Below are 15,576 nucleotides of genomic sequence, written 5' to 3'. Positions count from 1 at the left end.
GTCGGGCGGGCTGGCGCCTGTCGCCCGGCAACGCCCGCTGCCCGCCAGCGCCGCAAACGCCCCGTAACCGCCTGCCTGTGCACCCGCTAAGGCCAACCCCATGCCAATGACATGTGGGCCCAGCCCCTAGAATGTATAAAAAAGTTAAAAAAGATAAATAAGTAGATAATAATTAAAATAATTAATTAAGTTAATTAATCTAATTAACCTGTTAGTTTAATTAAACAGTAGTTAGTTTAACCTAAACCCTAATCAACCTAACAGTGTATGACAGGTGGGTCCCACTGGGCCCACACATTAGTTGACCAGTCAACGCCTCTGTTGACTGTTGACGTCAGCGTGCACTGTTCTCGATAATGTTGAATTTAAATAATTAAATAAATTCTAAAAATGATTTAAATCTTTTAAAATTAATATAAAATAAACCGTAGCTCGGATGGAAAAACTTTGTACATGAAAGTTGCTCAGAACGACGAGACGAACCCGGATGCGCAGCCCGTTTGTCCGCCACGCATCCCTAGCATAGTGAACACGCAACTTTCCCCCTCCGATTCATCTGTCCGAAAACGCGAAACACCGGGGATATTTTCCCGGATGTTTCCCCCCTTCACCGGTATCACCTCATACCGCGTTAGGGCACACCTAGCATCACGCTTTGTCATGTCATGCATCGTCATGCATTTGTTTGCATTATATTTATTGTTTCTTCCCCCTCTTCTCTCGCTAGACACCGAGACCAACGCTGCTGCTACCCAGTACGACTACGGTGTTGACGACCCCTCTCTCTTGCCAGAGCAACAAGGCAAGCCCTTCCTTGATCACCAGATATCGTCTACTCTCTTTCTACTGCTTGCATTAGAGTAGTGTAGCATGTTACTGCTTTCCGTTAATCCTATTCTAATGCATAGCCTGTCATTGTTGCTACAACTATTGATACCTTACCTGCAATCCTAAATGCTTAGTATAGGAAGCTAGATTATCATCAGTGGCCCTACATTCTTGTCAGTCCGCCATGCTATACTATCGGGCCGTGATCACGCCGGGTGTTGATCACGGGTATATACTATGCATACATACTATACATGTTGTGACTAAAGTCGGGTTGGCTCGTTGAGTACCCGCAAGTGATTCCGATGTTGGGGGTTGAAGGGGCAGGTGGTTCCACCCAGGTAGTGGTGGGCCTGGGTTCCCGACGGCCCCCGACTGTTACTTTGAGGCGGAGCGACAGGGCAGGCGGAGACCACCTAGGTGAGAGGTGGACCTTGATACATCTCCGTCGTATCTACTTTTCCAAACACTTTTGCCCTTGTTTTGGACTCTAACTTGTATGATTTGAATGGAACTAATCCAGACCGACACTGTTTTCAGCAGAATTGCCATGGTGTTGTTTTATGTGCAGAAAACAAATATTCTCGGAATGACCTGAAACTCCACGGAACATCTTAGAAAAAATAATAAAAAATCCTCGCCAAAGATGAAGACCAAGGGGCCCACACCCTTCTCACGAGGGTGGGGGGCGCCCCCCTAGGCTGCCCCCTACCTCGTGGGCCCCCTGGATGCCCTCTGACGACAACTCCAACTCTATATATTTGCTTTCGGAGAGAAAAAAATCAGAGAGAAGAAATCATCGCGTTTTACGATACGGAGCCGCCGCCAAGCCCTAAAACCTCTCGGGAGGGCTGATCTGGAGTCCGTTCGGGGCTCCGGAGAGGGGGATTCGTCGCCGTCGTCATCATCAACCATCCTCCATCACCAATTTCATGATGCTCACCGCCGTGCGTGAGTAATTCCATCATAGGCTTGCTGGACGGTGATGGGTTGGATGAGATTTATCATGTAATCGAGTTAGTTTTGTTAGGGTTTGATCCCTAGTATCCACTATGTTCTGAGATCGATGTTGCTATGACTTTGCTATGCTTAATGCTTGTCACTAGGGCCCGAGTGCCATGATTTCAGATCTGAACCTATTATGTTTTCATGAATATATGTGAGTTCTTGATCCTATCTTGCAAGTCTATAGTCACCTACTATGTGTTATGATCCGGCAACCCCGAAGTGACACCACTCCTAGTGATGACCATAGTTTGAGGAGTTCATGTATTCACTATGTGCTAATGCTTTGCTCCGGTTCTCTATTAAATGGAGGCCTTAATATCCCTTAGTTTCCAATAGGACCCCGCTGGCACGGGAGGGTAGGACAAAAGATGTCATGCAAGTTCTTTTCCATAAGCACGTATGACTATATACGGAATACATGCCTACATTACATTGATGAATTGAAGCTAGTTCTGTGTCACCCTATGTTATGACTGTTACATGATGAACCGCATATGGCATAATTATCCATCACTGATCCGATGCCTACGAGTTTTCCATATACTGGTTCTCGCTTATTTACTTTCCCGCTGCTACTGTTACAATCACTACAAAATACCAAAAATATTACTTTTGCTGTCTTTACTTTTGTTGCCGCTACCACCACTATCATATTACTGTGCTACTAAACACTTTTATGCAGATACTAAGTTTCCAGGTGTGGTTGAATTGACAACTCAGCTGCTAATACTTGAGAATATTCTTTGGCTCCCCTTGTGTCGAATCAATAAATTTGGGTTGAATACTCTACCCTCGAAAGCTGTTGCGATCCCCTATACTTGTGGGTTATCAGGCCTGGCCCTGGTCGGCATTCGCGGTTACTTCAAAATAACACGCTTAACAAGATCTGGGTATTTGATCTGAGTCTGGCTACTGGCCTATACGCACTAACCAACTATGCGGGAACAGTTATGGGCACTCGACGTCGTGGTATCAGCCGAAGCCTTCGTGACGTTAGCGACTGAGCGGCACGCGCCGGGTTGGACTAGAATGCCTGCTCTTGTATAAGGGAGGCTAGGTCTGCTCACCGGTCGCGTACGCAACATGCAGGTGTGCAATGGGCGATGGGCCCAGACCCCTGCGCCATAGGATTTAGACTAGCGTGTGACCTCTCTGTTGTGCCTAGGTGGGGCTGCGACGTGTTGATCTTTTGAGGCCGGGCGTGACCCAACAAAGTGTGTCCGGACAAAGGGGATCGAGCGTGTTGGGAAAGGTGGTGCACCCCTGCAGGGAAGTTAATCTATTCGAATAGCCGTGATCTTCGGTAACAGGACGACTTGGAGTTGTACCTTGACCTTATGACAACTAGAACTGGATACTTAATAAAACACACCCTTCCAAGTATCAGATACAACTGGTGATCACTCTCTAACAGGGCGACGAGGGGAGGATGATTGGTTAGGATTATGCTATGTGCTGTTACTTGGTGAACTGACCTTCTACTCTCTTCTTCTGCTGCAAGATGGAGGTTACCAGAAGCGTAGTCTTCGATAGGACTAGCTATCCCCCTCTTATTCTGGCATTCTGCAGTTCAGTCCACATATGTTACCCCCTTTTCCATTTGATACCAATGCATACATATGTAGTGTAGCTCCTTGGTTGCGAGTACTTTGGATGAGTACTCACGGTTGCTTTCCTCCCCCTTTTCCCTCTTTCTATACCCGATTGTTGCGACCAGATGTTGGAGTCCAGGAGCCAAACGCCACTGTCGATGACGGCTGCTACTACTCTGGAGGTGCCTACTACTACATGGAGGCCGCTGACGGCGACCATGAGTAGTTTAGGAGGATCCAAGGCAGGAGGCTTGCGCCTCTTTCGATATGTATCCCAGTTTGTGCTAGCCTTCTTAAGGCAAACCTGTTTAACTTATGTCTATACTCAGATATTGTTGCTTCCGCTGACTCGTCTATGATCGAGCTCTTGTATTTGAGCCCTCGAGGCCCATGGCTTGTAATATGATGCTTGTATGACTTATTTTATTTGTAGAGTTGTGTTGTGATATCTTCCCGTGAGTCCCTGATCTTGATCGTACACGTTTGCGTGTATGATTAGTGTATGATTGAATCGAGGGCGTCACAAGTTGGTATCAGAGTCGACTGCCTGTAGGAATCCCCCTTCCACACTCCTTGGCGAAGTCGAGTCTAGACATTACAAAACTTTTTACTAACATGGTTGTGTGTCTTACGGGCCCACGTCGCCATTTGGGTGGTATTAGGATCTTTTACTCATCGTTTATACTCTGGGACTCTGATATCTCTTCTATTCGGGTTAAATGATTTTACTAAATCTGACTCTAGGTTCTCGTAACTACTTCTCCTGGAGAGCCCCTTATCACAGATGATCGCCCACTGCACCAGAAGATTTTGAAGATACTCTTCGATCATTCCTGAGACCCTTGTGACCTCTGTCTTTTCAATTCCCTACTACCGATATATCTATATGGATAACGACATACACTTCTTGTTCATACAATTACTTTGAGATTCTCTTGTTGTTACAAGATGCATTGAATTGCTCTCCGACGTTTAAGAATCCCTTGTACCATTGCCTTGCAGTTCCTTGCCGCAGAAATTCCCCTATGGATAATTCCTCGGAATTATCGAGTATCCACTCACTCCCGGTTGTTCTTGTGTTCCGCAAAAGACTTCGAAATACTATTTGATCTTTCGAAAATCCTCAACAGCCTGTTATTCTTGGAATTCTTGCATACTTGCATTCCGGTTAATTCCATTAGTCTAGCAATTTACTTTAAAAACCTTTGTGATTGTCATTCTGATACTTTTGATTCAACATGTGTGTGAATGCACACAATCATCAGTTGTTCCCTGGAATTTATCCTTCTGACTCAGACGTCATTTTAAACATGAGCTGGATCTCGACCAATCAAATTTTGCCATTGATTGTACCCCTAAGTCTATTCAACTTATCCATCCCTAATCAGAGCATTGCTTCTGATCCCTTGTCTTGGAATTGATAATTCCTTTGCATTTGAACTTTGAGTTAGTCAGTTGTTTCTATAAACTGATCTCCTTGCATTCCTTCTTCCTCTGGTTGAGTACCGATGCTCACATCAGATCCCTTGAGGACCACCAGATCCTTTGTTGGATTTTGTTCGACACCGTCCTTCATATTCATTAAACATTGTGAGATTTTCTTCGGATACATAATACCTTTGGTAAATTGTATCCCCTGATTTTTTCAACCATGCTCTGCTCCTGAGCTTGTATTATTTACTCATGAAGTTTGTGGTATATGTTTCTATGATGCCCCGATGGGTTGAACCTATGCCTTCCTTAATCTATGTGAACCCGAAAGATTTCATGGGTCATACTTATCTAGTATTGCACCAGGTAAAACTTTCAACAACTAATGACATTTTCAAAAGGTGAGAGGTGAATGGAAGGTTATACATTGAAGAAGTGGGAGTCGACCTTGAACTTGTGTTCATGCCCATGGACCCGATGTGGAACTTATCATGGGAGCTTCTTGCAAAATAGTTAAATCATTTGGGTAATTCTTTCGGTGTCCTTAAATTGGATCCCCTGCAGCTATGGTTCCGACCATATTATTCTTCCTTGATCCCATTTCCTGGACAAGTTGAAGTACTTGCCTTCTGCAGGCCAATACATCTATCCAACCTCTATTTTGCTCTACCTTTGAGTATACCCTCCAGTATCTCGAGAATATCAAAGAACTGTGTTGCTTCCTATGAGTCTTCATCTAGTATTGCTTCTCATCAATTTCGGATTTCCCCCGGGTTCTGAGCTATTAGTCACTCGAGAACACCGATAAGTGAATCGATTCCACACTTCGATTCAATAACTCCTAAATAATATTCACTGCCTACGAGTTTAATAATCCTTCAAGTCATTCCTAGCCTAATCGGCTATATCATTATTGTGCTGATTTTATCGGTGCTACCTGGTTCTTAATCCTGGAGCACAACTTTCGACGATGAGCTAAGCTTATGTCGATCTTCGTCATCATATCATTTCGCTTTGGACATCAAGCTTGGTTTGGAGTTTGTGTCGTACCCTTGGATCCATTAACCTTTCACTTCATCATTCCTTTGACTTGACGTCATTGCCGATCGATTACATCTTCGTGGAGCCTCTCGACAAAATTTATCATGATCATCATCAACATTTTGACTCCTTCCAGAATATTAATCGAATTCATGATGACAAGTACCATCCTTGCCCCTCGATGAATTGTGTTATCACCAACAACATTATTGCTTCCCCTCCAACACAAACTTGTTCATGTTTCCAGCAATTATTCTTCTTTACCTTGGAGTATTACCATCTTTTATGTCAAGAATGTCGTGAGAATTTCACCACCTCTTGAGAATTCTTGATACAAGTAATACTTATCACCATCACCATTCCTTCTTGGTCCTCATGTTGTTCCTAACCGGAATACCGACAAATGAACTATGATGTGTGAATTCAAAACTTCTAGCAACCCTATTGCTTTGAACCAATGTTTAACCGTGTATGTTTTCCTCGAGCATACATCTTTATATCATTTTGATTTGACAAATGTTATCTCCTTGTTCACATGATTGGGGAGATCCATCTCTTGAAAATCTCGATGGATTGACACTGAGTCCATCCACCACCCCCTCATCCTCTCCTTGGGTTAATGATGAACTCATGATTCGGGACTTGCTTCCATAGTTCATTTCCCAAAAATCTTACAATGTCATCTCGTCAATTGCGTTGCACCTTTTCTTTCTCAGGCATCTTGAGTCTGAAGTATCTTGACACCAATCGGACCTGAATCTCGGTCAGGTATGATGGTTGGAACATATTTCCAAGAGTTATAACATTGGTCTTTAACCCGATAAGGTGATGTCATCCAAACACACCTGCCCGGAGGGCCTATCGTTATAGTTTCCTTTCTAGCAAGGTTAGTCATTCTTCCATGAGTAATTTGTAAGACTTATTCTATGAGTTGTTTTCGATGGATTCCTTGTGTATTCAAAGTCTGATCTTTACCCAATGACCATGTCAATGATATCTCGAAGCTTGTCTGTGGTACTCCGATTTTCAACAACATTTGAAGCCCAATGCTAAATGTTTCCTGCTCAATTACCCAAACAACATTGAATGGTTAATATCATGAAATTTATCTCACCTTACCTAAAGAGTTTTCTACATTATATCCGGTCATGGATATCATGCTCTGCTTGTCCTTGGGAAGGATATACCCTTGAAATATGTGTTTAAACACATTTTCCTTTCCATTGTTCTGTTTAAATCTGATAATCATAATTACATTTCCATGGTTTGTTTAAACCTTCTTGTGATCTATATTATATAAGCAGTAATATATCCCTGCTTATGTAAACACCTCGTTGTACCACTCTGTCAGAAAGACCCTATTACTTTTGTTGATGACATTTCGGTAACCACCGATGGACGAGAATTTTGCCTACTGGTCCGCCTCGTTCAACGAGCAAGAAAATGGTTCTCTTCGTTCCTCGCCCTTGGTACCGATGTTGTTGCCGATATAACTGACATGCTATCCTCTGACATGCCTTGATTACATGATCATGCAAGACGTCACCGCCCTTCCTACTTTTAACCCACATGGTGGGCCCATAACCCACAGTTCCACAGGATTGAAACCTGACTCTCCTGTACATCCCTGCTTCAAAGGTATCCCTTACGCTTGGCTTCGTATGAGATTCACGAATCACCTTCCTAGGGATCTATTCTGGTTTCAGCCACAATACTTATTTGTTGTTCTGAACCCCTTCCACGCCCTGTGCTAGGCATCGTACGATTGCCTGCCCGCTCGAAACTTCCCACGGTACCTCCTTGGTTTGCTCTCGATATTTTCTAAGTCTCAATTCGAGAGTTACTTTCCCCACCTTCCCCGATGTTATCTGCCAGATAGCCAACCTTGTAAGGTCCGTTCTCCTGGAATACCTACCCTTTATTCTTTCATAAGTACGATGGAGTTCTCGAAGAAAGGATGTCGACTTCATCATGATGACCTGAAGCAGAGAAACGAAGACATCAAACGTAGTGGATCTACCTCTTCGAGAAGAGCAACTAAGACCGAGAACACTCGCTAGAATTTCATAACCAGAACCTTCCCCCCTTCCGCCTCTTAAATCTTGGGACGAGATTTCTTGTAGTGGAGGAGAATTGTGACACCCGGATAATTAGATTACAGTAATTCCCTTCTAATGATGCCACATCACCTCTGTCACTGTAGTTAATCTCAGGTTAGTTCAAAACCGATTCAAATTCAAAATTGAATTAAAGGCAAACAATAAAAGTTTTTCAAAATTTAAAACTAAAATGTTCGGGGTTGTCGGTGGGAACGACACCTATGGGATCACAAGAATCCCTACTGTGGTTAGCGGGGCGCGGGGTCGTGAGAAGAGCGGATCAAACAGATAGCACGCGGTTCGTTTATTCAGGTTCGGTCCGCGAGGATGCGTAAAACCCTACTCCTGCTTTGGTGGATTGTATATCTATGTTCTTGAGCTAGCTATGGGCGCGAGGAGCTCCAAAAAGCCGAATCCTTCCTCTGGTCACCTCGGGCCTCCTTTTATAGAAAAAGGGGTTGCCACAGTGGCACACAGGAGGTGGAAAGGGTATAGTGATGCGAGGTTATCCCTCGCATTACATGACAAGGCGCATTTAATGCGTCTTGCTTAGGTGTCCTTGCTTTATCGGGGACGTGGGAGAAACCTGTCTCGTCCGTCGCCGCTCCTTCTTGTGTCGACGCGCGCCCTGGCCAGCGACGCCTGCGATGCCACGTAGGTAGGCAGGCAGCTGAGGTGGTGCAGTGGTGGGTCTTCACGAAGATATGCATGCCGCCACGCAGGTGCCTGCCCAGCTGGTTGGGTCGGCAGCTGCATGCATGCGGTGGTGGAGGTTTAGTCGGTCTGGGATTGATGGTGGCCCTGCGGGTGTCCTCGGTAAGGGCCTTGCCGGGGCCCCGGCAAGGGTCTTGCCGAGGCGCCTGCTGTCATCCTCGGCAAGGCGCTTGCCGGGGGCCTTGTGGTCTTCCTCGGCTGGGATCCCGCCAAGGATTGTCGTCTCCTTAGTGTGTATCTGATCTTGAATGTCTTCACAAATATCTGCATGCCGCCACGGAGATGTCTCCCGAATCCTTGCCCTTTGGGGGCAGTGGACTCAAGGGTGGTTTGCTCCGTAGGCGCGGGACAAGTCGCCGCGGCAAGGGTCTTGCCGGGGCTGTTAGAACTATCTCCCGGGAAGGATTTTGCCAGGGGAGTCCGCTTCGTCCCCTTTGCTCTTCGTGGTCTTGGCCTTGGCGTTGTTCTAGTTCTCTTGAGCTTCGGTCTTACCCTGGCTCACCTCCCTTGCCTTGCTTGGTGTGGTGGTGCCCGTGGCACAAACTGCCCGTGCACAGTTATAGGGGTACAAAAAGTGTACCCCTCTTTTTGTACACCGACAGGAGCCCCCAGGCCTGGGCCACACATAAGCGCAACGCGTTGTTGGGCTAGGCCCAAAAACGATGAGCGGGCAGGCGGGGCGGTTTTTACCGCGGTAAGGTTCTTCGCGCGCTGCGCTTACCATGACTCCCGTGCGTGGCGCGGCGTGGGGAGGCGCATGTGATGTGGGCGGCATGCGTGGGGTTGGTTCTCGCAGGCATGCGTCACATCATAGTAAAGGGGCGGTTCGCGCCTTCCCCATAATGGAGGTAGGCGTGGAGGCGCGGCCCATTTACTGAATGGGGCTGAGGCGCGATCTTCAAGGCGTCCACTCCCCACGATCACGGGGTGGGGAGTGGTCGTCTCACCCATCCCCTCGGTTCTGCACATCCGCGACGTGTCTCCCATGCACCTGGGGTGGCAAACGGTGGATGCGGGAAACCGGGCCGTTGCTGGTTGGGGCGGCGGGTCGGTCCTGGCTCCCTGCGCCTTCCGTATCTTGATTGTCCGAGCGGGGCGGCCGATCCCCAACCCCAATCCTTTATAAAGAGCGGGAGGGGGGGATGGTGTCCCACATTCTTTCATCTTCTTCTTCCTTCAGCTTCTGCTCCTCCCTTTCATCCGTCATGGAGAGAGGGAATCCCGGTCCTTCAACAGTGGCGGCGAGGGTCGCCGCTCGACAACGCGTCCCTCCTTCTCCTGCGCCTGCGGTGGCAGAGCCAGCCGCGAGGGGAAGGGGGAGGGGGCGAGGCCGGGGCGCTGGGGGAAGAAGAGGACGGGGCGGCGCACCGGCCTTGCCTCCGCCAACAGCTCCTCCTCCAATGGAGGGCCATGTTGGGGATGACCCTTGTGAGTTCTTCGTCAGGCTGCGCCGGCCGCCGCGCCGTCGCCTTCGTCTCCCGACTCCATTTGCGCGGGAAATGGAGCTGGATCCGCCGGAATCGTTGTGGCTGCACATGAGGGTCTGTGGGATCAGTGGCACGCGGGTCCGTGTCGACTTCCCCGCCCCTCATGTGATGTATCTTCATCGGCGATGGAAGATGTTTGCTCATATCCACCGCTTGACGGAGGGGCTCACTCTCCATTTTAAGCTGATGGAGGGTGGCCTTCTCTCCGTCAAGGTCTTCGGGTGCTTTGGGACCTGTGCAAGGTGTTGCGTGGAGAGCTCTTCTGATAGTGAAGACTCCTTCTCAGGCAGGAGTGACGAGGAGGACAGCGGCAACGATGACGAGGGTAGTAGGTGGTAGGATGACGGGTCCGACTAGGTGTCGGGTGCCGCTCCGTGCGGCACCGGTGACCCCATCATCCGTGTCGCCGGCTCCCTGAACTTCTTGGGGTCGTCTCCTTGGGAGGCTGGCGTTGGGAGGTTGCGGAAGAGGAAGAGGGCAGGCGGCAAGGCCGTCAAGTCGGAGTACGCGGGCACCGATGTCTTTGACGCGTGCTGACGTCCTGCCGCCTCGTCTTCGAGCTCTGCTTCCGGCGCCGCCATCACCATCCAGCCTTTGGACGGCCACCAAGATGTTCTCTTGGTGTCTTCTGCCACCCGTAGCTCGCCTAGGCGCTCCTTTTGTCCTTTTCGCCTCCTTGACCTGCCTCCTGAGGAGAGGGACAAGAAAGGGATTACTGGCACCTTATATCTTTTTAGTTTGTAAGCCTTCGGTCCTTTGTTGAATTGAAAACTTGTAATCCCATCATTCATGTTTTTCATTCCCTATGGACTGTACCTGAGTGGAATGTTTTTTTAATGAAAAAGGGATGCTTGCCGGGTCATTTGTTTGCGGGTGGAACCCACGACAAGGAGTAAATCCTTGATATCTTCAAGATAAACATTTCCTTGCCCGGCAACAGGCCTTGCCGTCTCCCCACTTCGCTCGACCTTCCTCATGCCTTTGGCGGAGGTAGGGATGAGGCGGGTTCACGCTCCTTGTTTCATCCTTTCGCTGCCGCGACTACGACCAAACTTGGCCCCAGGAACGAGCCCTAGGGCCTAGAGTTATGGCAGCACGGTAGCTTAGGGGAAAACGAGGTTTCACATACCACAGTCCATAATGGAATGCATGATAAGGGATGAAGAACTTATCTGAAGCTGCAGTCCCCGGCAACCCTGGTTCGCCGTGGGTGACTCTTTGCTCTTGCAGCCCCGGGCAATACTGGCTTGCCGGGGGCTAGATGCTGGTCTGTTCCTCTTTTTTTCCTCCCCAAGTGGTTCGGCACGGATATCTGTGTGTCCTTTGAACCAAAGAAGACAAAAGAAAGACAAAGAGACGCACACTCAACCTCTAAGCTAGGGGTTAGTCGCCGCTAAGCACTATCAACCCTAACCAAGGACGAGACTCGACCTAGCATGCATGCTATAACTTAGGGCGCCAGCGCTTCATTTATTTATGCTCAGGGTCTGCGCCTGCCTTTGTACAGAGGGTTACATGCGTCATCGGCAAGGCTCGTACAAAAGGTGGCTTGCCGGGGGCCCGGCAAGCCGCGCCTCACGGGTAAAACTTGCGAAGATGCTCAATGTTCCAGGAGTTACTCACCGGAATGGCATCTTCGGTCTCCAGGTGGACTGCACCGGGCCTGGTGACTCGTATTACTTGATAAGGGCCTTCCCACTTTGGCGTCAACTTGTTGGAATTCTTGGCCGATTGAACGCGCCGAAGAACAAGGTCGCCTTCCTCAAAGCTTTGGGCATGAACCTTGCGGCTATGGTAGCGGCGCAAGGCTTGCTGGTAGCGCGCTGCTCTCACAGCCGCCCGAAGACGATCTTCCTCAAGGAGCATTGCGTCATCTTGCCGCAATTGCTCTTGCTCAAGCTCGTCATAAGCGAGTACTCGAGGTGACCCGTATATGAGTTCTGTGGGGAGAACTGCTTCTGCCCCGTATACCAGGGCAAAGGGTGTTTGGCCGGTGGCTTGATTTGGTGTCGTTCTGATTGACCAAAGAACCGTCGGCAATTCATCAATCCAGCGCCTTCCACTCTTGTGCAGTCTGTCAAAGGTCTTTGTCCTCAGGCCTCGCAGCACTTCAGCATTTGCCCTCTCAGCTTGACCATTGCTTCATTGGTGAGCAACGGAAGCGAAACAGACCTTGCTGCCGAGGTCTTGAATATATTGCATGAAGGTGTGGTTTGTGAACTGCGTGCCATTGTCGGTGATAACCCTATTGGGTACACCAAAACGGCACACCAGTCCTTTGAAGAACTTGACGGCTGATTGTGCTGTGACCTTCCTCACTGCTTCCACTTCTGGCCACTTTGTGAACTTGTCGATTGCAACATACAAGTACTCAAAGCCCCCGACAACGCGGGGGAAAGGGCCCAGTATGTCGAGCCCCCAGACCGAGAAAGGCCAGGAGAGAGGAATGGTTTGAAGGGCTTGAGCTGGCTGATGAAGCTTCTTTGAATGGAACTGACACGCTTCACACCTGGTGACTAGTGTCGTCGCATCCTGGAGGGCGGTGGGCCAGAAGAAGCCTTGCCGAAACGCTTTGCCGGCAAGGGCCCTTGACCCGATGTGGGATCCACATATGCCTCCATGTATCTCAACCAACATCCCCAGTCCTTCCTCTCGAGGGATACACTTCAATTTCACGCCGTTCGTCCTCTTTCTGTACAGGACGTCATCGACGAACTGGTACATAGTAGAGCAACGGGCTACTTTTTCCGCTTCTTCCTGCTCCTCAGGAAGTTCCCCTGTTTGGAGGAATCGGACGGTATGCTGTGCCCATGTTGGAGCCTGGGGCTCGACGGCGAGGACTAAAGGCATTTCCTCCGCTATCGGAGCGGCTGTCTCCATGGCAAGAGCTTGATGCTCTGTCGGAGCTAGCCGTCCCGTGGCGGGCTCAGTGTCTCCGACAACATCCTTGCCGGCGGCTTCGGGGAGCTCGGCGGGAAAGTACTTGCCGGGCCCTGATTTTATCCTCTTGTTCTGCTCTGTTGATGGATCAACGGATGGCTGAGTTAGCCAAAGCACAAAGGTACCTAGTTCCACAGGTAGCTTGAGGGCAGCATGTTTTGACAGGTAATCGGCGATATCATTCTCCGCTCAGGGAACGTATTCTGCCTGTATACCGTCAAAACGCTCTTCCAGCTTTCTTACTTCATCGATGTAGGCCTTCATCAACGGGCTCTGGTAATCCTTGTTGACTTGCTTGACGACAAGTTGCGAGTCGCCTCTGACGATGAGTTTCTTGATTCCGAGGTCCGCCGTGATCCTAAGACCGGCAAGCAGCCCTTCGTACTCAGCCGTATTGTTTGTTCACACCTCCCTGGGGAAGTGCATCTGGATCACGTACTTGAGGTGCTCTCTGATGGGCGCGACAAACAGTACGCCAGCCCCGGCGCCCTGTAAGAATAAAGCTCCATCAAAGTACATGATCCAGTCGCAACTTGCCTCCTTGCCGGGGAAAGCAGTCTCTTGGGTTTCTTCGTCAGGCGTCGCGGTCCATTCTGCAACGAACTCTGCCAGGACTCGACTTTGAATCGTCGAGGTACTCTCAAACTTGAGGCCAAAGCTGGACAGTTCCAGTGCCCACTCTACGATCCTTCCCATTGCGTCTGGATTGTGCAATATCTGTTGCAGAGGGAGGTGAGTGACGACAGTGATTTCGTGCGCCTGGAAGTAGTGACGCAGCTTCCTCGAGGCCATAAGAAGGCCGAAGAGCAGTTTCTGCACACCGGAGTACCTCGATCTAGCCCCCTGCAGGAGGGAACTAACAAAGTAGACCGGGTGCTGCATCATTTTCTTCTTTGGCGGCACTTCAATTGGCTGCGTCATCTCGGCATCGGTGGTATCGGGCTCCGTCGCTGCTATTACCTCATCATCAATTTCTCTCTACGCCACTAGTGCGGCGCTGACCACCTGGTTCGTTGCCGCCAGGTACAGCAGCAACGGTTCCTGTGGCCTAGGCGCAACTAGTATTGGCGCGGAGGAGAGGTACCTCTTCAAATCTTGCAATGCTGCTTCGGCTTCTGGCGTCCACTCCATCGGGCCCGCCTTTTTCAAAATCTTGAAAAAGGGAAGGGCGCACTCGGCGGACTTGGAAATGAACCTGCTCATGGCGGCAATGCAACCAGCAAGCCGACGCACATTCTTGACTCGCTTGGGCGCTTCAATCTGCTCTATAGCTTTGATCTTGTCCGGATTGGCCTCTATCCCATGCTGTGACACAAAGAACCCGAGAAGCTTGCCAGACGGGACGCCGAAGACGCACTTCTCAGGGTTCAGCTTGAGATTGATCTTGCGTAGGTTTGCAAATGTTTCTTGTAAATCTGATATGAGGGTTGCTCTGTTCTTGGTTTTGACCACTATATCATCCATATAAGCTTCCATATTTCTATGGAGCTGGGGTTCAAAACCAATCTGGACCGCCCTTGCAAACGTTGAACCAGCACTCTTCAACCCGAAAGGCATCCGTATAAAGCAATACGTACCACATGGGGTGATGAATGCCGTTTTCTCTTCATCTTCCCTTGTCATGAAGATCTGGTGGTAGCCGGAGTAGGCATCGAGGAATGACAACAGATCACACCCAGCTGTGGAGTCAACAATCTGGTCGATGCGCGGCAACGGGAAGGGGTCTTTGGGACAAGCCTTATTAATATTTGTGTAATCAATACACAGCCTCCACTTTCCATTTGCCTTGCGCACTACCACCGGATTGGCCAACCACGTTGGATGGAGCACTCCTCTTACCAAACCCGCTGCTTCCAGTTTCCGGATCTCCTCTGTGATGAACTCTTGTCGTTCCAAAGCTTGCTTTCTGACCCTCTGCTTGACGGGCCGCACATGAGGACAGACAGCAAGGTGGTGCTCAATCACCTCCCTGGGAACACCGGGGATGTCGGATGCTTGCCATGCAAACACATCGACATTCGCCCACAGGAAGGTGACGAACGCGTATTCCTATTTGTCGTCAAGGGTGGAGCTTATGGTAAAAGCTCCTCCCGTGCCGTCCTCCTTGACAGAAACCTTCTTGGTTTTTGGCGGTGTGGCCCTGGACTTCTTGTTTCTGTCGGCGGAGCTCTCTGGCACGTCCTCGACGGGAGCGCTAAACTCCGAAGAGGTGCGCTTGCCGGAGTGGGTGCCTGAGGTCTCACCGATCTTCTTCTTTTGCCTTCCCGGGGCTCCAGCGGCAGGAGCAAGCGCCTTAGCAGTGGCGGCTGCTGCAACTGCTTGTTGATAGAGTTGGTCAGTGCAAATTAGCGCATCCTTCTTGTCTGATGGGACGGTGATGATCGTCACAGGCCCCGGCATCTTCAGGGTGTTGTAGGCGTAATGTGACGCTGCCAT

The sequence above is a fragment of the Triticum aestivum genome, chromosome 3A (assembly GCF_018294505.1).
Source record: "Triticum aestivum cultivar Chinese Spring chromosome 3A, IWGSC CS RefSeq v2.1, whole genome shotgun sequence".
Classification (NCBI taxonomy): Eukaryota; Viridiplantae; Streptophyta; class Magnoliopsida; order Poales; family Poaceae; genus Triticum; species Triticum aestivum.
This window is presented reverse-complemented; position numbering follows the sequence as displayed.